The sequence below is a fragment of the Triticum aestivum genome, chromosome 7D (genome assembly GCF_018294505.1).
Source record: "Triticum aestivum cultivar Chinese Spring chromosome 7D, IWGSC CS RefSeq v2.1, whole genome shotgun sequence".
In the NCBI taxonomy this organism is placed as follows: domain Eukaryota; kingdom Viridiplantae; phylum Streptophyta; class Magnoliopsida; order Poales; family Poaceae; genus Triticum; species Triticum aestivum.
In genome coordinates this window covers 419,105,166-419,130,476 of record NC_057814.1, presented here as the reverse complement: position 1 = coordinate 419,130,476, position 25,311 = coordinate 419,105,166, and positions in this window count along the sequence as shown.

Genomic DNA, 25,311 nt, shown 5'->3' with positions numbered 1-25,311 from the left:
AGTCAACAGATGTGTGACCACTCTCATACCTTGCTGTTGATCTCTTAGTGTATTTCTTCAGATCAAAGAGATGTGTCGTTCTTAACATTATGTGTTATCTGCATCTTCAGCCACACCGTCTTCCGACTCACCGCAGCTGCTCCAACAAGGGAAGCATACACCAGAAGGGAGCTATAGTCCCCGCTCAACAGGTCCCTGCATCGAATGCGCGTGCCCAACATGGACAGCCACAACAACTGCAGGGCCATCGACAAGTCAGCACATGATTCTCACTCCTATGGATGGCGGCCAGATAGGTTGTACCCTCATCTTACTTGTGTGCAACATTTATGGCTTTGTTATTCATCTAAGCATGGAAAATAGATTATCACATTTCACTGTATATTCATGCTGATCTCTTACGGGTCTTGTTCAGGAGTTAACGTTGTTCCATAGTTCAGCTAAGATACTTGTTCTTTAGGTAACGTTGTTCCGTAGTTATCATCTATCAGCCAATGCTATCCCATAGGCTGGTGATTATAGTATTATACCACTTCTAGTATTACCTATGTTGTTCTTTAATACTTTTGTGTGCCATCTAGTTAATCTCGAGTACAAACGATACATATTCTGTAGCTTTCATCTATGTTCTCCCTTTAGTTTTTGAGACCTGTTGCTGCTAGTTAACCCCAGTCCTACTATTTATGTCATCTCCTACCGGCACTCATTACATAAATCTAACTACTAGTTGTCTTCCATGCATGTCAGATATGATTGCACACACTGATATATATATATATATCCACAAGAACCTCACGGAGCAATGTAAAGGCCAATAAACTTGATGTCAACGATACCTAATATGATGGAACATGTAAAGGCATTTCTTCAGAAGACTTGCAGAAAGATGTTGAATCCTCTTCACCCCACAAGGTCCTTGCTCTAACTTGGCCCGTGATATGGGTACAACATGCATATAATGTCTTGGAGTGTATCTACTCTATTGCAATGCCATGTGCTTAGCATGCTGATCATGCATGTAAATATGTCATGATAACATGTTTTCAAATTCAAGTACTGTCATTCTACTCTATCGCAATGCCATCTGCTTAATTTGGACATCATGCTTCTGAATATCTTATGCATTGTTATTCATCAGTACGTACTTCATCTGTCTACCATACCATTTTTTTTACATTGAAGTGCTGTTCTAGTGCTCTGTTGCAATGCCATCTTAGTTTCCCAATCATACACGTGTATGTTGCCTTAGTTTTTTCTGTACGTATTCCGCTAGCATACAGTTTTACATTCAACTAGTGTTTTTTTACTGTGTTGTCATGTCGTATCCCTAGCTCTTACACCATACTCCCTCCGTCCGGATTACATGTTGCCGAAATGGATAGAAAAGGATGTATCTAGAACTGAAATACGCCTAGACCCATCCATTTTTTTCCGGATGGGGGGAATACATGTCAATATGTCATGCCTTTCTATTCTTCAGTACCTATTCCATCTCTCTGTTGTAGCATGTTTTATAACTGAAGCACCATTCTTCTATACAAGGCATGCAAGGCAAGACGACTATGTTAGAATCTGAAGGGTTACAAACCAAGTCTTTGCAAAAGATCCAAATGCCAGGATATAATAAACCAACTCCAGTTTTTATAGATACTGCTCCAGCACAGAGAAACCCAACTCCTACTGATAATAAGCAGATTCCAGTGGCCAAAGAACTAGTCCGCTCCAGTCCAGCAAAAATATGTCAACTCCATTCTAAGAAGTGTGTGCGTATCCTTGCATCATGAAATTTTATAGCATGCTGATCATATTTTCTACATGTTTCTTACACATCTCTCTTTTAGAAAATAAGCTTAACAGATAGAAGAATTTCTGCACTGGTATCGTCTGTGAGGAAAGATTCTTGCAAGAATTCTCTGTACTCCAATGCAAATGTAAGTACCTGTTGTATATCACTATATTTTTACATCAGCATGTACTTTGTTAATCGGCGTGAATCCAACCTTTATCTGATCTAAATTTAGTTGTAGCAAAATGTATGATTAAAGGCCACAATGTTGATTTTTGTAAGGAAAACTGCATGGTAGTTTTGCATCCTGAGCTGCATGAGTGTACTATCTCATATCAGTGGGTTTGATTACTTTGGTTCTGCAGTGGGTTTTCTGTGTTTTTTACTGTGTTGTCTTGTCGTATCCCTAGCTCTTACATCATACTCCCTCCGTCCGGATTACATGTCGTAGAAATGGATAAAACTGGATGTATCTAGAACTGAAATACGCCTAGACCCATCCATTTATTTCTGGATGGAGGGAATACATGTCAATATGTCATGCCTTTCTATTCTTCAGTACCTATTCCATATCTGCTGTAGCATGTTTTATAATTGAAGCACCATTCTTCTATATAAGGCATGCACGGGGAAGACGACTATGTTAGAATCTGAAGGGTTACAAACCAGGTCTTTGCAAAAGATCCAAATGCCAGGAGATAATAAACCAACTCCATTTTTCATAGATACTGCTCCAGCACAGAGAAACCCAACTCCCACTGATAATAAGCAGATTCCAGTGGCCAAAGAACTAGTCCGCTCCAGTCCAGCAAAAGAATGTCAACTCCATTCTAAGAAGCGTGTGCGTATCCTCGCATCATGAAATTTTATAGCATTCTGATCATATTTTCTACATGTTTCTTACCCATCTCTCTTTTAGAAAATAAGGTTAAATGATAGAAGATTTCCTTCATTGGGATTGTATTCGAGGAAAACATCTTGCGGGAATTCTCTGTGCTCCAATGCTGATGTAAGTACCTGTTGTATATCACTATATTTTTACATCAGCATGTATTTTGTTAATCGGCGTGAATCCAACCTTTGTCTGATCTAAAATTAGTTGTAGCAAAATGTTAAAGGCGCCAATGTTGATTTTTGTAAAGAAAACTGCCTGGTAGTTTTGCATACTGAGCTGCATGAGTGTACTATCTCATATCATGCACATTAATGAATTGTAGTGATGCTCTGGTTGCCCATTCATTCAATGTATCAATGTTGCTTTCGTATTACCTTACCTGGCTGATGATAGTTGTGCCATATTGTGTTAATTTGGTGTTGGCTAGTTGCCCAAACGTTCGTTGTGCCAATGTTACTTTCCTATTATCTGACTTGGCCAATGATAGCAATGCTAGTGTCTTAATTTGGTGCAGGCTGCTGAAGATAAGAAGACAAACTCTGAAAATAGCAAGGCAACCCCATTGTTTCTTTCCAATAAATCTAGGCCAGGTAATATGCAAATAACTCATGATTAATTTGTTTGGTTCCCCTCCTAATTTATGTTATGATGCAGTGGTCGAGACACTCTCCACTATCAATAATACAAGCCTGCCAAAATCGCCATCTGAATCTGTTCAGTATCCTCTGTCTCGAATGCAACGAAAAAAATGTATGTTTGTGAACCAATTAATGGTTGAAGGAATGATGGAAATGGTGGAGGAATCAGAGGTGCAGAGTCGTGCGACACAACAACTGATCAATGTTTTCAGAGACAGTGTAGCAAAGCAGCAAGAACTTGCCCACATGCTTATGGGCGTCATCCGTGCTGAGGTTGCAGATTGTGACGTTGTAGATCGTTAGGTTCTGTTCATTTATTTACACTGGCATCAATCTTTGATTGCCCAATGGATGTAATTTCCTGTAATATATGCTGGATGTGCAACGTTTTTCCCTGTATGTCGTACCTTTGCTTGATCGGTTTTGGTCCTGTGCATAATTGCTCGTCGTAATGGGCTCAAATTATCTAATTTGGCCTAAAGACATGTACGAACTTTAGTGGGCCCATTAAGTTAATGGGCCATTACCAGGCCGAAAGTTAATGGTCGGCCCTCTTAACCCCCGGGTCATTAACAGGTTGACATCGAAGCGGGCAACAGGTGGGCCCAATTGATTTCACGGGCCGTTAACAGGCCGTTACTAAGTTCGGGCTACATATGGCCCAACTATACTGTGGGCCTTTAGCAGGCCGAAAGAGACAGCGGGCTTGTACTGGACCATGAAGAGCCTGGGCCGCTAAGAGGCCGAAAGTCAGGTCGTATTGTAAATGGCCCAACTGTGTTGTGGGCCTTTAGCAGTCCGAAAGAGAAACCGGGCTGGTATTGGACCCTGAAGGGCATGGGCCGTTAAAAGGCCAAAACTCAGGTCCGACTACAAATGGCCCAACTCATTTATGGTCCGTTAACAGGCTGAAAGGCACACAGGGCCGGGAATTGGCCCAACAATTAAATGGGTCGCTAAAAGGCCAAAACTCAGGTCCGACTACAAATGGCCCAACAGATATATGGGTCGTCACCAGGCTGAAAGACACACCGGGCCGGAAATTGGCCCAACACTTAAATGGGTCACTAAAAGGCCGAAACTCAGGTCCGACTACAAATGGCCCAACTGATTTATGGGCCGTCAACAGGCTGAAAGACACATCGGGCCAGAAATTAGCCCAATATTTAAATGGGTCGCTAAAAGGCTGAAAGATGTACATTGTGAAAATTGGCCCATCCACTAAATGGGCCGTTAACAGGCCGAAATCTCATCGGGCCGATATTGAGCCCAAATATATAGCGGGCTGTTAACGGGCTCGAACTGACGATGGGCTGCAATGGTGTCAAATCTTTAACGGGCCGTTGACGGGCCGAATTGGCACATCTCATATGGGCCATGGGCTTAAATGGACCTGACACAAGTAGGCCTTATATGGGTCGGCCTGCTATTTTTTACTAGGCCGGCCTTTTTCACTGGAATGGGCCACTGTTGGGTCGTGCCACGTGTCGACCTATCATAGGCGCCTCCTGTCCAATGAGTGGATGACATCTGTCCCAACGATGAGGCAACATGCGTTTCCTCCGGCCAATGATGATTTTACACGTGGAAAATCCCATTGGTCGGGGCTGTTAACGGGTTATCGGATCCAAAACCGGACCCGATAGCTTAACGGCGTTCCGTTACGGTGGATGCCACGTGTCGGTCACCCTTGATGAAAGCACTTCTGTGACGCGCGATTTATCGTCATGGAAGTGGACACTTCCGTGATGATAATTTTGGTAATTTCATGGAACACTTCTACGATAGCACAGGTATGACTATCTTGATTCTGTCATAAATTTGTCATGGATGTACATGCATGACAGAAAATGTGACCTACTGTGACAAACACGTATGATCACGGAAGTGTATTTTTTTGTAGTGTGCCTCGTTACCCAAATCGACGAGCCCGGATCGAGCCACTAGCAGAGCAAGCGTCACAAGAAGTACATGATGATCAGATGATCGTTTATGTTAGTTAATCATGCATTTAATATATAGTTTACTTTATTGGTGTGTGTGGAAATGTCATGTGTGTAGTAGCCACCTATGTAATTATGCATGTAATAGTTTACTTTGGTGTGTGCAAATGCCATGGTTGTAGTAGCCACCTATGTAAGTGGATGTTTAATTTGGTTATGCAAGCATGTCCTTATAAGTGTGTGTGTGTGTGTGTGTGTGTGTATGTTGTTGTTTTGTATGCAATCCCATCGCACAACACACACGTCTTATTAGCAGCAACCTTCTGTGTTATTATCGGTCTTCACACACATTTCTGATTACAGACCTGTTTGCCGCGTATCACACACATCTTGTTAAGTTGAACCGTTTTTGTTCTCATGTCTCAATGCAAACAGCTCATTCGAGTGAACCGCATGCCGTATATCGCACACACCTCGATCTGGCTGACCATTTCTTTTATGTTGCCTAATCACAAACAGTTCATCCGAGTGAACCGTATGTTGTGTATCGCACACGCCTTCATCTGGCTGCTCGTTTCTTTTGTTCCTCCTCATTGCAAACAGTTAATTGAACTGAACCGTATGCCCTTCATCGCACACGCAACTAAAACCTGAACCGTGTTTGATGCATCCGTCATCGCAAACGTTTTATACATTTCTGACGGTTTTCATACAGCACTGTTTGCGATTATTGCATCGCACATAGTTTCTCGAAGGGTCTCTGATCGTAGTGTCGCGTTAGCAGCATCCTGCAGTAGGGTCTATCTCAATATCCTTATCTCTAACTCAAACACATTTATAGTTCTAACACCCCCCCCCCCTTAGTTGTAGTGGGAGTGAAGCAAACAATTTTGATTGAATTTAAAGTCTTGTACTTCCGTCGTTTTCTCTGTTGTGCCATCATCAACTGCGTCTCTGATGGGTGATACGTCTCCAATGTATCTATAATTTTTGATTATTTCATGCTATTATATTATCAATCTTATATACTTTATATGCAATTTTATATTATTTTTTGGAAACTAACCTATTAACTCAGTGCCCAATGCCAATTCCTGTTGCCTATTTTATTGTTTCGCAGAAAAACAGTACAAACGAAGTCCAAACATGATAAAACTTTTCGGCGATTTTTCTGGACCAGAAGGGACCCTAGAAGCTTCAGGGGAAGACCAGAAGACATGCGGGAGAGCCACAAGCTCACACGGCACGCCCCTAGGAGGCGCCAGCTGAGCTTGTGGGTCTCACGTAGCTCCCTTTGACCTAATTCCACATCTATAAATTCTCATAAATCCCCAAACCACTAGAGAGCCACTCAAAAAAATCCGTCGCCGCAAACTTATGGTCTTCTATGATCCCATCTATAGGCCTTTTTCGGTGCTCTGTTGGAGGGGGAATCGAACACGGAGGGCTTCTACATCAACCTTGCTGCACCTTCGATGATGTGTGAGTAGTTCACTACAGACCTACGGGTCCATATTGATTAGCTAGATGGCTTCTTCTCTCTCTGTAATCTTCAATACAATGTTCTCCTTGGAGTTCTATCCAATGTAATCTTATTTCGCGGTGTGTTTGTTGGGATCCGATAAATTGTGGGTTTATGATCGGATTATTCATTAAAAGTAATTGAGTATTTTCTAAACTTTATTATGTATGTTTGTTATAGCTATGTAATGCTTTCCGATCTATGGGTTTTCTTTGGCCAAGTTGATTCGTTGATCTTCAGTGGAAGTGGTGCATAGAAGTAGGTTCAACCTTGCGGTGTCCTCACCCAGTGACAGAAGGGGTAGCAATGGATGTATTGTGGTGTTGCTACTAAGGAGGAAACAATAGGGTTTAATCATATTGCTTGGTTTCATTCTGTCTACATTATGTCATCTTGCTTAAAGCGTTACTCTGTTTGTCATGAACTTAATACCATATATGCATGCTAGATAGCGGTCGATTGGTGGAGTAACAGTAGTAGATGCATGCAGGAGTCAATCTACTTGTCACGGACGTACTACATATGTACATGATCATGCCATGAACATCGTCATAACTATGCGCTTTTCTATGAATTGCCCAACAGTAATTTGTCTACCCACCGTATGATGTTTTTATGAGAGAGAAATATGCTATTCTCTAGTGATAAATATGGCTCCGGGGTCAATCTTAATCATATTACAAAAACCAAAAAATACATTGCTGCAATTTTATTACTTTTATTTTACTTTGCAATCTATCTATCTACTACTACCAGATTTAATCCTTACAATTAATGAGTACAAGGGGATTGTCAACCCTCTTGCCTGTGTTGGGTGCAAGTATTTGCTCTTGTATGTGTGGGTACTGCTAAATGTTGTTTGTGCGAGTCTCCTATTGGTTCGATAACCTTGGTTCTCTACTGGGGAAAATACTATCAACTACTATATTGTTTCACCCTTCCTCTTCGGGGAAAACCCAATGCAGCTCACAAGTAGTAGAAAGAATTTCTGGCATCGTCGCCAAGGAGACTTCATCAAACGAAGTGTTAGGGCATATTTCTCCCTCAGTGGTTTTGGTGATTGATGACAATACTTTTGCGGACTAATCGTGTGCATTGAGTGTCGTGGGAACGATTCCGACAATAATAAGGATAGGGTAAAGGAGCATGATCTATCGAGATGCAAATGGGTGACACGGTGATTTTAGCGAGTTCGGGCCTCTCACGGTGGAGATAACAACCCTACACCTCGTGCTCCTGAGAGGCTTTGTTTTATCTGAGTATGTATCCGGAGATTACAATGTATTCGAGAGAGAGGGGAACGGATCCCCTTGCCTGAGCTAAGTCCTGAGACTAGTAGAGAGCTAGGAGGAGAAGAAATGAGGGCCTGCCCCAAGTCTAGTGGTGGGGGTGGCTTATATAGAGTGCGCCACCCCCTCACCTCATATGTTACAAAGTGGGGCATTGATGTCATAATGTCAACCCACTATGAAACCTCCACTATGAGAATAATGCTTCGACTGCCTTGCTGACTGCTTGGTCTTTGCATATCCGAGTGAGCCATACGACCGAGTGGTTGACTGTCTTCCGAGTGGACGGTATGTTGATATGTCCGAGTGGATAGTACACAGTATGAGGTTTATCTTGACCCACATGTTGTGTAGACCACATGCTTTATGATATTTCGACCCTTCGTGGGCCTACCTATTATGTGTATCCCCAACATTAGCCCCCGAATCGATTGCAATTTTGCAGAACGAGTTTGTGAAAGACACGGTTTGGCCCGAGTGATTACAGAAATACTTGGTATCCGTCATTGTGCTTTCAGACAACCAAGGTTTGAACAAAATCTCAATGGATTCAAGCACTATGCTTCCCGACTGATCTGGGGTAAGTGCCCGCGAGTGCAGAACAGTTCTAGATCCAAACTTATGAGTTTCACGCTTTGAGTCCTATAAGAAGGCTCAAAACAGGTCCGCGGAGGAGCGTTAAACTCACCTTATAGCAATTTTTTGGTAGTCGACAGGAGCCTTAGAACTTGTTTGTTTATTGTTTGTCACTCGAACCGGTCAGGCCATACCGAGTGAAGATTACTCTAGTGGGGGCACGCTGAGTGCACCCACTAGGTGTAGTCCCCGAGACCACCGTCGACTGCGGGCAGTCGGCGGGGGTCTGAGAGAACTAAAGATATTCTTAGCTGGTACTGATCGAACTTGTTCGTCTCCGACTCGGAGGTCGAGTAATACTTGAGGATCTGGTATTGGTCCAGCTTGTTAAAGAGTGCGATATGAGGTATGATCATGTGAGAAACTTATTCGTTCCCGTGTTGGGGTGTAGTGGTGAAGACATGACGAACTGATGGGGACGCACGGGGCGGCCGAGGGGCGAGGATGCGTACAGCCGAGTGACGACGCGCGGGGCGGCCGAGTGGTGGGGACGTGCACAACCGAGTGGCGACGTGCGGGGCGGCCGAGTGGTGAAGACGTGCACAACCGAGTGGCGACGCGCGGGGAGGCCGAGTGGTGAAAACATGCACAACCGAGTGGCGACGCGCGGGCGGCCGAGTGGAGAAGACGTGCACAAGCGAGTGGACCGCGTGGCGACGCGCGGGGCGGCCGAGTGGTGAATACGTGCACAACCGAGTGGCGACGCGCGGGGCGGCCGAGTGGTGAATACGTGCACAACCGAGTGGCGACGCGGGGGGCGGCCGAGTGGTGAAGACGTGCACAACCGCGTGGCGACGCGCGGGGTGGCCAAGTGGTGAAGACGTGCACAAACGAGTGGAACGATTGGTGACGCGCGGGGCGGCCGAGTGGTGAATACGTGCACAACCGAGTGGAGACGCGTGGGGCTGCCGAGTGGTGAATACGTGCACAACCGAGTGGCGACGCGCGGGGCGGCCGAGTGGTGAAGACGTGCACAACCGAGTGGCGACGCACGTGGCGGCTAAGTGGTGAAGATTTGCACAACCGAGTGGACCGAGTGGCGACGCGTGGGGCGGCCGAGTGGCGACGAGCGAGGCAGCCGAGTGGCAAAAATGGTCCTCGAAGGAGTTAGCCATATGCTTTCAAAGCTGATGTAGCGACGAGGTCGGTGTAGTGTGGTTGTGACGCAACAAGACCGACGTGACAACTGAGTGTGAGTAGGGATGAAGATGGCGCGCAAAGTGTCTGAGTGATAATGTAACTTGTCAAAGTGGCGGATCGAATGCACTTGTTGAAGCGCAGGATTTGACTGGTGATGAAGTACTCACTACTAGGAAAAGGCCTGCTAGTGGCGCACATGTTTTGGCTACTAATGGCGCACTACAGGTGCGCCACTAGCATCACGCCATTAGAATTTAATACTAATGGCGCACCCCTGGTGCGCCATTAGTATTCCAGATACTAATGGCGCACCAGGGAGTGCGCCATTAGTATATCACACGGTGCGCCATTACTATCTGACTTAGTAATGGCGCACCACATAGAAGTGCGCCATTACTAACAATTTTTTTTCAAATTTTTTTCAGGAATTTTTTTTCATTTTTTTTTCGTTTTTTTCTTAATCTCGGGTCACTATGGCTTAATCTCTGGTCAATATGCTTAATCTCAAGTCAAATCGCACTAAGTGGTCAAACTTCCCGGAAGGTCACCCATCCTCACCCTACTCCAGCTCGAGCACGCTTAACTTCGCATTTCTATCCAACCCCAGCACCACCTCACTTAACAGGCACTTGTTGATATATCTATCATATCAATCCTATTAAACCTTGTTGATGTCTAGCACTTTGTTCATGTTCATGAGTATGATGAAATTTTGAAAAATATTTCAAACTTCCCGGTCATATTACATATCATTTTTTGAAAAAAAATTCCAAAAAAAAAGTTCGAAACCAATTTTTTCTGTTACTAGTGGCGCACCTAGCAAATGGTGCGCCACTAGTAAGTTTGAAATTTTTTCCATTTTCCCCCTCTAGATCTTAAAAGCCCCGTTACTTTTTTTCTGTAAGGTTTTTGAGGATTTTGAAAATGTTTAACGGGGTCCCCCCCCCCGTTAAATTCGGATGGAACTTTTCGAGTAGATGATTTTTCATATAAAAAACTTTTTAATCCGAGTTCGTATGCAAAAGTTATGCCCATTTTACAAATTCTAGAGAGATTTTGCAAATAAAGTCGAAATTCATATTTGTAAATTTTCCCAACAAGTAGACCACATATCACATGGGAAACTTATTTTCTTTTATTTTTTGACATTTCCATCATTTTCTTTTATTTTTTAAAAAACTGAAAAGGCGGTCCGGGGGGTGCATCCGGTGGAATTTTTGGGCCAAGTTAGTAATGGCGCACCACACACACGGAGCACCATTACTAGTTTTGAAAAAAAATAAAAAAAATTGAAAAAAATATGAAAAAAAATTACTAGTGGCGCACCGTGGATGTGGTGCGCCATTACTAGTTTAACTAGTAATGGCGCACTATCCACTGGTGCGCCATTACTAGTTTTGAAAAAAAAATTGTTACTAGTGGCGCACCGTGGATGTGGTGCGCCATTAGTATTTGGACACTAATGGCGCACCAACACATGGTGCGCCATTAGTATATAGTAGTGCCGCACCACATGTGTGGTGCGCCATTAATGTCCATATTATCTATAGCCCTTTTCCTAGTAGTGACTCGACCACTCAGGAGAGTGTCATTCCAAATGAGCTGCAACCCCTAAAGGAAATATGCCCTAGAGGCAATAATAAAGTTGTTATTTATACCTTATATCATGATAAATGTTTATTATTCATGCTAGAATTGTATTAACCGGAAACTTAGTACATGTGTGAATACATAGACAAACACAGTGTCACTAGTATGCCTCTACTTGACTAGCTCGTTAATCAAAGATGGTTAAGTTTCCTAACCATAGACATGAGTTGTCATTTGATGAACGGGATCACATCATTAGAGAATGATGTGATTAACTTGACCCATCTGTTAGCTTAGCACTATGATCGTTTAGTTTATTGCTATTGCTTTCTTCATAACTTATACATGTTCCTATGACTATGAGATTATGCAACTCCCGAATACCGGAGGAACATTTAGTGTGCTATCAAATGTCACAACGTAACTGGGTGATTATAAAGATGCTCTACAGATGTCTCTGATGGTGTTTGTTGAGTTGGCATAGATCGAGATTAGGATTTGTCACTCCGATTGTCGGAGAGGTATTTCTGGGCCCTCTCGGTAATGCACATCATTATAAGCCTTGCAAGCAATGTGACTAATGAGTTAGTTACGGGATGATGCATACATAATGAGTAAAGAGACATGCTGGTAACGAGATTGAACTAGGCATGATGATACCGGCGATCGAATCTTGGGCAAGTAACATACCGATGACAAAGGGAACAACGTATATCGTTATGCGGTTTGACCGATAAAGATCTTCGTAGAATATGTAGGAACCAATATGAGCATCCAGGTTCCACTATTGGTTATTGACCGGAAGTGAGTCTCGGTCATGTCTACATAGTTCTCGAACCCGTAGGGTCCACACGCTTAACGTTTCATGATGATCGGTATTATGAGTTTATGTGTTTTGATGTACCGAAGGTAGTTCAGAGTCCCGGATGTGATCACGGACATGACGATGAGTCTCGAAATGGTCGAGACATAAAGATTGATATATTGGAAGGCTATGTTTGGACACCGGAAAGGTTTCGGATGAGTTCGGGCATTTTCCGGAGTACCGGGGGGTTACTGGAACCCCCCGGGGAGTTAATGGGCCTTAATGGGCCATAGTGGGAGTGAGGAGGAGGCAGCCAAGTGGGAGGCGCCCCCCAAGCCCAATCCTAATTGGGGAGGGGGCCGGCCCCCCTTTCCTTCTCTCCTTCTCCCTCTTCCTTCTTCTCCTACTCCAACTAGGGAAAGGGGGAAACCTGCTCCTACTAGGAGTAGGAATCCCCCTTGGGGCGCGCCATAGAGAGGGCCGGCCCTCCCCTCCTCCACTCCTTTATATACGGGGTAGGGGGGCACCCCATAGACACACAAGTTGATTGTTTAGCCGTGTGCGGTGCCCCCCTCCATAGATTTCCACCTTGGTCATATCGTTGTAGTGCTTAGGAGAAGCCCTGCGTCGGTAACTTCATCATCACTGTCATCACGCCGTCGTGCTGACAAAACTCTCCCTCGACCTCAGCTGGATCAAGAGTACGAGGGACGTCGCCGAGCTGAACGTGTGCAGATCGCGGAGGTGCCGTGCATTTGGTACTTGATCGGTTGGATCGCGAAGACGTTCGACTACATCAATCGCGTTACTTAACGCTTCCGCTTTCGGTCTACGAGGGTACGTGGACACACTCTCCCGCTTGTTGCTATGCATCACATAGATAGATCTTGCGTGATCGTAGGTAAAATTTTTGAAATACTGCGTTCCCCAACAGTGGCATCCGAGTCAGGTCTATGCGTAGATGTTATATGCACGAGTAGAACACAAAGAGTTGTGGGCGATAATAGTCATACTGCTTACCAGCATGTCATACTTTGATTCGGCGGTATTGTTGGATGAAGCGGCTAAGACCGACATTACGTGTACGCTTACGCGAGACTGGTTCTACCGACGTGCTTCGCACACAGGTGGCTAGTGGGTGTCTGTTTCTCCAACTTTAGTTGAATCGAGTGTGCCTACGCCCGGTCCTTGTTGAAGGTTAAAACAGCAAACTTGACGAAAAATCGTTGTGGTTTTGATGCGTATGTAAGAATGGTTCTTGCTAAGCCCGTAGCAGCCACGTAAAACTTGCAACAACAAAGTAGAGGACGTCTAACTTGTTTTTGCAGGGCATGTTGTGATGTGATATGGTCAAGACGTGATTATATAAATTGTTGTATGAGATGATCATGTTTTGTAACACAGTTATCGGCAACTGGCAGGAGCCATATGGTTGTCGCTTTATTGTATGAAATGCAATCGCCATGTAATTGCTTTACTTTATCACTAAGCGGTAGCGATAGTCGTAGAAGCAATAGTTGGCGATACGACAATGCTGCTTCGATGGAGATCAAGGTGTCAAGCCGGTGATGATGGTAATCATGACGGTGCTTTGGAGATGGAGATCAAAGGCACAAGATGATGATGGCCATATCATATCACTTATATTCATTGCATGTGATGTTTATCCTTTATGCATCTTATTTTGCTTAGTACGACGGTAGCATTATAAGATGATCTCTCACTAAATTTCAAGGTACAAGTGTTCTCCCTGAGTATGCACCGTTGCGACAATTCGTCGTGCGGAGACACCACGTGATGATCGGGTGTGATAAGCTCTACGTTCACATACAACGGGTGCAAGCCAGTTTTGCACACGCAGAATACTCGGGTTAAACTTGACGAGCCTAGCATATGCAGCTATGGCCTTGGAACACTAAGACCGAAAGGTCAAGCGTGGATCATATAGTAGATATGATCAACATAGTGATGTTCACCATTGAAAACTACTCCATCTCACGTGATGATCGGACATGGTTTAGTTGATATGGATCACGTGATCACTTAGATGATTAGAGGGATGTCTATCTAAGTGGGAGTTCTTAAGTAATATGATTAAATTGAACTTTAATTTATCATGAACTTAGTCCTGATAGTATTTGCATAACTATGTTGTAGATCAATAGCTCGCGATGTAGCTCCCCATTTATTTTTGATATGTTCCTAGAGAAAAACTATGTTGAAAGATGATAGTAGCAATGATGCGGATTAGGTCCATGATCTGAGGATTATCCTCATTGCTGCACAGAAGAATTATCTCCTTGATGCACCGCTAGGTGACGGACCTATATATTGCAGGAGCAGATGCAGACGTTATGAACGTTAGGCAAGCTCCGTATGATAACTACTTGATAGTTTAGTGCGCCATGAGTTACGGCTTAGAACCGGGACTTCAAAACGATTTGAACGCCACGGAGCATCTAAGATGTTCCAAGAGCTAAAATTGGTATTTCAGACTCATGCCCGAGTCGAGAGGTATGAGACCTCTGACAAGTACTTTGCCTACAAGATGGAGGAGAATAGCTCAACCAGTGAGCATGTGCTCAGATTGTCTAAGTACTACAATCGCTTGAATCAAGTGGGAGTTAATCTTCCAGATAAAATAGTGATTTTCAGAGTTCTCTAGTCACTATCACCAAGTTACTCGAACTTCGTGATGAACTATAATATGCAAGGGATGACGAAAACGATTCCCGAGCTCTTCGTGATGCTGAAATCGACGAAGGTAGAAATCAAGAAAAGCATCAAATGTTGATGGTTGACAAGACCACTAGTTTCAAGTAAAAGGGCAAGGGAAAGAAAGGGAACTTCAAGAAGAATGGCAAGCAAGTTGTCACTCCCATGAAGAAGCCCAAAGCTAGACCCAAGCCTGAAACTAAGTGCTTCTACTGCAAAGGAAATGGTCACTGGAAGCAGAACTGCCCCAAATACTTGGCGGATAAGAAGGATGGCAAAGTGAACAAAAGTATATATGATATACATGTTATTGATGTGTACTTTACTAGTGTTCATAGTATCCCCTAGGTATTTGATACTTGTTCAGTTTCTATGATTAGTAACTTGAAACAGGAGTTACAAAATGAACAGAGACTAGTTGAGGGCGAGGTGACGATGTGTGTTGGAAGTAATTCCAAGGTTGATAAGATCACCATCGCACACTCCCTTTACCTTCGGGATTAGTGTTGAAACTAAAATAAATGTTATTTGGTGTTTGCGTTGAGCATTATATGATTGGATCATGTTTATTGCAATACGGTTATTCATTTAAGTCAAAGAATAATTGTTATTCTGTTTACATGAATAAAACCTTATGTGGTCATACACCCAAGATGAATGGTTTATTGAATCTCGATCGTAGTGATACACATATTCATAATATTGATGCCAAAAGATGCAAAGTTGATAATGATAGTGCAACATATTTGTGGCACTGCCGTTTAGGTCATATTGGTGTAAAGCGCATGAAGAAACTCCATGCTGATGGGCTGTTGGAATCACTTGATGCTTGCGAACCATGCCTCATGGGAAAGATGTAAGACTCCGTTCTCCGGAACAATGGAGCGAGCAACTGACTTATTGGAAATAACACATACTGATGTATGTGATCTGATGAGTGTTGAGGCTCACGGCGGGTATCATTATTTTCTGACCTTCACAGATGATCTGAGCAGATATGAGTATATCTACTTGATGAAACATAAGTCTGAAACATTTGAAAAGTTCAAAGAATTTCAGAGTGAAGTGGAAAATCATCGTAACAAGAAAATAAAGTTTCTACGATCTGATGGTGGAGGAGAATATTTGAGTTACGAGTTTGGTCTTCGTTTGAAACAATGCGGAATAGTTTCGCAACTCACGCCACCCGGAACACCACAGCGTAATGGTGTGTCCGAACGTCGTAATCGTACTTTATTAGATATGGTGCGATCTATGATGTCTCTTACCGATTTATCACTATCGTTTTGGGGTTATGCATTAGAGAAAGCTGCATTCACGTTAAATAGGGCACCCTCTAAATCCGTTGAGACGACACCATATGAACTGTGGTTTGGCAAGAAACCTAAGCTGTTGTTTCTTAAAGTTTGGGGCTGCGATGCTTATGTGAAAAAGCTTCAACCTGATAAGCTCAAACCCAAATCGGAGAAATGTGTCTTCATAAAATACCCAAAGGAGACTGTTGGGTACACCTTCTATCACATATCCGAAGGCAAGATATTCGTTGCTAAGAATGGATCCTTTCTAAGAGAACGAGTTTCTCTCGAAAGAAGTGAGTGGGAGGAAAGTAGAACTTGATGAGGTAATTGTACCTTCTCCCGAATTGGAAAGTAGTACATCACAGAAATCAGTTCTAGTGATTCCTACACCAATTAGTGAGGAAGCTAATGATGATGATCATGAAACTTCAGATCAAGTTACTACTGAACCTCCTAGGTCAACTAGAGTACGGTCCACACCAGATTGGTACAGTGATCCTGTTCTGGAAGTCATGTTACTAGACCATGCCAAACCTACGAACTATGAGGAGGCGATGATGAGCCAAGATTCCGTGAAATGGCTTGAGGCCATGAAATCTGAGATGGGATCCATGTATAAGAAAAAAGTATGGACTTTGATTGACTTGCCCGATGATCGGCGAGCCATTGAGAATAAATGGATCTTTAAGAGGAAGACGGATGCTGATAGTAGTGTTACTATCTACAAAGCTCGAATTGTCACAAAAAGGTTTCCAACAAGTTCAAGGTGTTGAGTACGATGAGAACTTCTCACTCGTATCGATGCTTAAAGTCTGTCCGAATCATGTTAGCAATTACCGCATTCTATGATTATGAAAATTTGGCAAATGGATGTCAAAACTGCATTCCTTAATGGATATCTTAAAGAAGAGTTGTATATGATGCGACCAGAAGGTTTTGTTGATCCAAAAGGTGCTAACAAAGTGTGCAAGCTCCAGCGATCCATTTATGGACTGGTGCAAGCATCTCGGAGTTGGAATATACGCTTTGATAGTGTGATCAAAGCATATGGTTTTATACAGACTTTTGGAGAAGCCTGTATTTACAAGAAAGTGAGTGGGAGCTCTGTAGCATTTCTGATATTATATGTGGATGAAATATTGCTGATCGAAAATGATACTGAATTTCTGTATAGCATAAAAGGATACTTGAATAAGAATTTTTCAATGAAAGACATCGGTGAAGCTGCTTACATATTGGGCATCAAGATCTATAGAGATAGATCAAGACGCTTGATAAGATTTTTCAATGAGTACATACCTTGACAAGGTTTTTGAAGTAGTTCAAAATGGAACAGTCAAAGAAGGAGTTCTTGCTTGTATTGCAAGGTGTAAAGTTGAGTAAGACTCAGAACTCGACCACGGCAGAAAATAGAAAGAGAATGAAAGTCATTCCCTATGCCTCAGCCATAGGTTCTATGAAGTATGCTATGTTGTGTACCATTGTATACCTTAGCATGATTTTGGCAAGGGAGTACAATAGTGATCTAGGAGTAGATCACTGGACATCGGTCAAAATTATCCTTAGAGGACTAAGGAAATATTTCTCGATTATGTAGGTGATAAAGAGTTCGTCGTAAAGAGTTACGCGATGCAAGCTTTGACACCGATCTGGATGACTCTGGGTCTCGATCTAGATAGATATTGAAAGTGGGAGCAATTATCTAGAGTAGCTCCGTGCAGAGCATTGTAGACATAGAAAATTTGCAAAATACATACGGCTCTGAATGTGACATACCCAATGACTAAACCTCTCTCACAAGCAAAACATGATCACACCTTAGTACTCTTTGGGTGTTAATCACATAGCGATGTGAACTAGATTATTGACTCTAGTAAAACCCTTTGGGTATTAGTCACATGGCGATGTGAACTAATCACATGGTGATGTGAACTAATCACATGGTGATGTGAACTATTGGTGTTAAATCACATGGCGATGTGAACTAGATTATTGACTCTAGTGCAAGTGGGAGACTGGAGGAAATATGCCCTAGAGGCAATAAGAAAGTTGTTATTTATATTTCCTTATATCATGATAAATGTTTATTATTCATGCTAGAATTGTATTAACCGGAAACTAAGTACATGTGTGAATACATAGACAAACAGAGTGTCACTAGTATGCCTCTACTTGACTAGCTCATTAATCAAAGATGGTTAAGTTTCCTAACCATAGACATGAGTTGTCATTTGATGAACGGGATCACATCATTAGAGAATGATGTGATTGACTTGACCCATCTGTTAGCTTAGCACTATGATCGTTTAGTTTATTGCTATTGCTTTCTTCATAACTTATACATGTTCCTATGACTATGAGATTATGCAACTCCCGAATACCGGAGGAACACTTAGTGTGCTATCAAACGTCACAACGTAACTGGGTGATTATAAAGATGCTCTACAGGTGTCTCCGATGGTGTTTTTTGAGTTGGCATAGATCGAGATTAGAATTTGTCACTCCGATTGTCGGAGAGGTATCTCTGGGTCCTCTCGGTAATGCACATCATTATAAGCCTTGCAAGCAAGTTAGTTACGGGATGATGCATTATGGAATGAGTAAAGAGACTTGCCGGTAACGAGATTGAATTAGGTATGATGATACCGACGATCGAATCTCGGGCAAGTAACATACCGATGACAAAGGGAACAACGTATATCATTATGCGGTTTGACCGATAAAGATCTTCATAGAATATGTAGGAACCAATATGAGCATCCAGGTTCTGCTATTGGTTATTGACCGGAAGTGAGTCTCGGTCATGTCTACATACTTCTCGAACCCGTAGGGTCCGCACGCTTAACGTTCGATGACGATCGGCATTATGAGTTTATGTGTTTTGATGTACCGAGGGTAGTTCGGAGTCCCGGATGTGATCACGGACATGACGAGGAGTCTCGAAATGGTCGAGACATAAAGACTGATATATTGGAAGAATATGTTTGGACACCGGTAAGGTTTCAGATGAGTTCGGGCATTTTTCGGAGTACCGGGGTTTACCGAAACCCCCCGGGGAGTTAATGGGCCTTATGGGCCATAGTGGGAGATAGGAGGAGGCGGCCAAGTGGGAGCCCCCCCCAAGCCCAATCCTAATTGGGGAGGGGGCCGGCCCCCCCTTTCCTTCTCTCCTTCTCCCTCTTCCTTCTTCTCCTACTCCAACTAGGGAAAGGGGGGAAACCTACTCCTACTAGGAGTAGGAATCCCCCTTGGGGCGCGCCATAGAGAGGGCCGGCCCTCCCCTCCTACACTCCTTTATATACGGGGGAGGGGGCACCCCATAGACACACATGTTTCTTGTTTAGCCGTGTGCGGTGCCCCCCTCCACAGATTTCCACCTCGATCATATCGTTGTAGTGCTTAGGCAAAGCCCTGCGTCGGTAACTTCATCATCACCGTTATCACGCCGTCGTGCTGACAAAACTCTCCCGCGGCCTCAGCTGGATCAAGAGTACGAGAGACGTCACCGAGCTGAACGTGTGCAGATCGCGGAGGTGCCATGCGTTCGGTACTTGATCGGTTGGATCGCGAAGACGTTCGACTACATCAACCGCGTTACTTAACGCTGCCGCTTTCGGTCTATGAGGGTACGTGGACACACTCTCCCGCTTGTTGCTATGCATCACATTGATAGATCTTGCGTGATCGTAGGGAAAAAAATTTAAATACTGTGTTCCCCAACAACCCCCGAGTGTGGCGTAGCCCCCGAGTGTACTACAGGCTTCGACAACGGTCCTGTCGGAACACCATTAATATAGTTTTGAATGGATAAATTGTAATTCATCGAGTCGGACTCGGGTAAAGGTGAGGAGGAGCTTCCGAGTGATGCTCAAAAATGCAAACTCGCAAAGGAATGAAGTGTGCAATTTGATTACAAAAGTGACTTATCTGTCTCATGCCTGACGAGGTCTATATCATTGATACATTGAAGAGGATTCCACAGAGGGGTCGGCCGGATGTGTTTGAAGTCAGCAGAGCGACAAGGTCGGTGTTGTGGTGCGCTAAGACCAGTATGGTGACCGAGCCTGAGTAGCGATGAAGTTGGCACATAGGGTCGTCGAGTGGTCGCATAACTTGTGTATGAAAAATAGCACAAGCCAACATAATAATATCTTGAGGAAATTTGATGTGTGCTGAAATAATTTGTGTGAATAACACCCATAGACACCCGCTGGGAGTGCAAGGGGCTTGCTGGTTAACCAGCAAGAGTCTGAAAGAGCGAAGGATCCGTTCAAACTTGTCGAAGTGAAGGATCCGACTAAACTTGTTGGAGTACTGGCTCAAATAAAATGGAAGTGTAGTGTTTCGACTGAGTTGCAGCCCCGGAGGACCGATGCAAACTCAAAATGAAGAACACATGGTGTTCGTGAATGATGTATGCGAAAAAATGGAAGTTGGACTCGGGAATCACATAACAAGTACTAAGCAAGTATGTGAAAATAAGCAGCCGAGCGTAGCGGTACACTCGGTGGTGTGGCCTCCGAGTGAACGTGATGTGTGAATTACAGGATACTCGGGAACGCGGAAATAACATAATGTAGTGCATGTAGAATGACTTAGCTGTCTGAAGGCGCGCGAGTGGCCGAGTGGTGAAGATGTGTTCAACCGATGGCAATGCGCAGGGCGGCCGACTGATGTAGATGTGTCTCACCGAGTGGCGACGCGCGGGGCGGCCGAGTGGTGATGAGGTGACCAACCAAGAGGCGACGCGCGGGGCGGCCGAGTGGTGATGAGGTGACCAACTAAGAGGCGACGTGCGGGGCGGCCGAGTCGGTTCTAGATCCAAACTTATGAGTTTCACGCTTTGAGTCCTATAAGAAGGCTCAAACCAGGTCCACGGAGGAGCGTTAAACTCACCTTATAGCAAATTTTTTTGGTAGCCGACATGAGCCTTAGAACTTGTTTGTTTATTGTTTGTCACTCAAACCAGTCAGGTCGTACTGAGTGGAGATTACTGTAGTGCGGGCACGCTGAGTGCACCCACTAGGTGTAGTCCCCGAGACCACCGTCGACTGCGGGCAGTCGGCGGGGGTCTGAGAGAACTAAAAATCTTCTTAGCTGGTACAGATCGAACTTGTTCCTCTCTGACTCGGAGCTCGAGTAATACTTGAGGATCTGGTATTGGTCTAGCTTGTTACAAAGTGCGATATGAGGTCTGATCATATCAGAAACTTATTCGTTCCCGTGTTAGGGTGTAGTGGTGAAGACATGTCGAACTGATGGTGACGCGCGGGGCGGCCGAGGGGCGAGGATGCGTACAGCCGAGTGACGGCACGCGGGGCGGCCAAGTGGTGGGGACGTGCACAACCGAGTGGCGACGCGTGGGGCGGCCGAGTGGTGAAGACATGCACAACCGAGTGGCGACGCGCAGGGCGGCCGAGTGGTGAAAACGTGCACAACCGAGTGACGATGCGCGGGGCGGCCGAGTGGTGAAGACGTGCACAACCGAGTGGACCGAGTGGCGACGCGCGGGGAGGCTGAGTGGTGAATACGTGCACAACCGAGTGGCGACGCGCGGGGCGGCCGAGTGGTGAAGACGTGCACACCGTGTGGCGACGCGCGGGGTGGCCAAGTGGTGAAGACGTGCACAAACGAGTGGAACGAGTGGTGACGCACGGGGCGGCCGAGTGGTGAATATGTGCACAACCGAGTGGGGACGCGCGGGGTTGCCGAGTGGTGAATACGTGCACAACCGAGTGGCGACGCGCGGGGCGGCCGAGTGGTGAAGACGTGCACAACCGAGTGGTGACGCGCGGGGCGGCTGAGTGGTGAAGATGTGCACAACCGAGTGGACCGAGTGTCGACTTGCGGGGCGGCCGAGTGGCGACGAGCGAGGCAGCCGAGTGGCAAAAAATGGTCCTCGAAGGAGTTAGCCATATGCTTTCAAAGCTGATGTAGCGACGAGGTCGGTGTAGTGTAATTGTGACGCAAGAAGACTGGCGTGACATCTGAGTGTGAGTAGGGATGAAGATGGCGCGCAAAGTGTCTGAGTGATAATGTAACTTGTCAAAGTGGCGGATCGAATGCACTTGTTGAAGTGAAGGATCTGACTGGCGATGAAGTACACGGCCACTCAAGAGAGTGTCATTCCAAATGAGCTGCAACCCCCCCCCCCCCGAGTGCGGCGTAGCCCCCGAGCATACTACAGGCTTCGACAACGGTCCTGTCGGAACATGATTAATATAGTTTTTAATGGATAAATTGTAATTCATCGAGTCGGACTCGGGTAAAGGTGAGGAGGAGCTTCCGAGTGATGCTCGAAAAAGGCAAACTCGCAAAGGAATGAAGTGTGCAGTTTGATTACAAAAGTGACTTATCTGTCTCATGCCTGATGAGGTCTATATCATTGATACACTAAAGAGGATTCCATATAGGGGTCGGCCGGATGTGTTTGAAGTCAACAGAGCGACAAGGTCGGTGTTGTGGTGCGCTAAGACCGGTATGGTGACCGAGTCTGAGTAGCGATGAAGTTGGCGCATAGGGCCGTCGAGTGGTCACGTAACTTGTGTATGAAAAATAGCACAAGCCAACGTAATAATATCTCGAGGAAATTTGATGTGTGCTGAAATAATTTGTGTGAATAAGACCCATAGACACCCTCTGGGAGTGCAAGGGGCTTGCTGGTTAACCAGCAAGAGTCTGAAAGAGCGAAGGATCCGTTCGAACTTGTCGAAGCGAAGGATCCGACTGAACATGTTGGAGTGCTGGCTCAAATAAAATGGAAGTGTAGTGTTTCGACTGAGTTGCAGCCCAGGAGGACCGATGCAAACTCGAAATGAAGAACACATGGTGTTCGTGAATGATGTATGCTAAAAAATGGAAGTTGGACTCGGGAATCACATAACCAGCACTAAGCAAGTATGTGAAAATAAGCAGCTGAGCGTAGCGGTACACTCGGTGGTGTGGCCTCCGAGTGAACGTGATGTGTGAATTACAGGATACTCAGGAACGCGGAAATAACAATGTAGTGCATGTAGAATGACTTAGCTGTCTGAAGGCGCGCGAGTGGCCGAGTGGTGAAGATGTGTTCAACCAATGGCAATGCGCAGGGCAGCCGACTGATGTAGATGCGTCTCACCGAGTGGCGACGCGCGGGGCGACCGAGTGGTGATGAGGTGACCAACCAAGAGGCGACGCACGGGGCGGCCGAGTGGTGATGAGGTGACCAACCAAGAGGCGACGCGCGGGGCGGCCGAGTCGGTTCTAGATCCAAACTTATGAGTTTCACGCTTTGAGTCCTATAAGAAGGCTCAAACCAGGTCCGCGGAGGAGCATTAAACTCACCTTATAGCAATTTTTTTTGGTAGTCGACATGAGCCTTAGAACTTGTTTGTTTATTGTTTGTCACTCGAACCGGTTAGGTCTTACCGAGTGGAGATTACTCTAGTGCGGGCACGCTGAGTGCGCCCACTGGGTGTAGTCCCCGAGACCGCCGTCGACTGCGGGCAGTCGGCGGGGGTCTGAGAGAACTAAAAATCTTCTTAGCTGGTACGGATCGAACTTGTTCCTCTCCGACTCGGAGGTCGAGTAATACTTGAGGATCTGGTATTGGTCTAGCTTGTTATAGAGTGCGATATGAGGTCTGATCATATGAGAAACATATTCGTTCCCGTGTTGGGGTGTAGTGGTGAAGACAGGTCGAACTGATGGTGACGCGCGGGGCGGCCGAGTGGTGATGAGGTGACCAACCAAGTGGCAAGGCGCGGGGCAGCCGAGGGGTGATGAGGTGACCAACCAAGAGGCGCCGCGTGGCGCGGCCGAGTGGTGATGAGGTGACCAACCGAGAGGCGACCCGCGGGGCGGCCGAGTGGTGATGAGGTGACCGACGGAGTGGTGACGCGCGGGGCGGGCGAGTGGTGATGAGGTGACCGACCGAGTGGCGAAGCGCGGGGTGGACGAGTGGTGATGAGGTGACCGACCGAGTGGCGAAGCGCGGGGCGGCCGAGTGGTAATGAGGTGACCAACCGAGTGGCGACGCGCGGGAAAGCTGAGGGGTGATGAGGTGACCAACCAAGAGGCGACGCGCGGGACGGCCGAGGGGTGATGAGACGACCAAGCAAGAGGCGACGCGCGGGGCGGACGAGTGGTGATGAGGTGACCGACCGAGAGGCGACGTGCAGGGCAGCCAAGCGGTGATGAGGTGACCAACCGAGTGGCGACGCGCGGGGCGGCCGAGTGGTGATGAGGTGACCAACCGAGTGGCGACGGGCGGGGCGGGCGAGTGGTAATGAGGTGACCAACGATGTGGCGACGCGCGGGGCGGCCAAGTGGTGGTGAGGTGACAAACCCAATGGCGACGCACAGGGCGGCCGAGTGGTGATGAGGTGACCAACCAAGCAGCGACCCGCGGGGCGGACTAGTGGTGATGAGGTGACCAACCAAGTGGCCAGGCACGGGGCGGCCGAGGGGTGATGAGGTGACCAACCAAGAGGCGACGCGTGGCGCGGCCGAGTGGTGATGAGGTGACCAACCGAGAGGCGATCCGCGGGGCGGCCGAGTGGTGATGAGGTGACCGACGGAGTGGGGATGCGCGGGGCGGGCGAGTGGTGATGAGGTGACCGACCGAGTGGCGAAGCGCGGGGCGGACGAGTGGTGATGAGGTGACCGACCGAGTGGCGAAGCGCGGGGCGGCCGAGTGGTAATGAGGTGACCAACCGAGTGGCGACGCGCGGGAAAGCTGAGGGGTGATGAGGTGACCAACCAAGAGGCGACGCGCGGGACGGCCGAGGGGTGATGAGGCGACCAAGCAAGAGGCGACGCGTGGGGCGGCCGAGCGGTGATGAGGTGACCAACCGGGTGGCGACGCGCGGGGCGGCCGAGTGGTGATGAGGTGACCAACCGAGTGGCGACGGGCGGGGCGGGCGAGTGGTAATGAGGTGACCAACGATGTGGCGACGCGCGAGGCGGCCGAGTGGTAATGAGGTGACCAACTGAGTGGCGACGCGCGGGGCGGCCGAGTGGTGATGAGGTGACCAACCAATGGAGACGCGCAGGGCGTCCGAGTGAAGTAGAGGC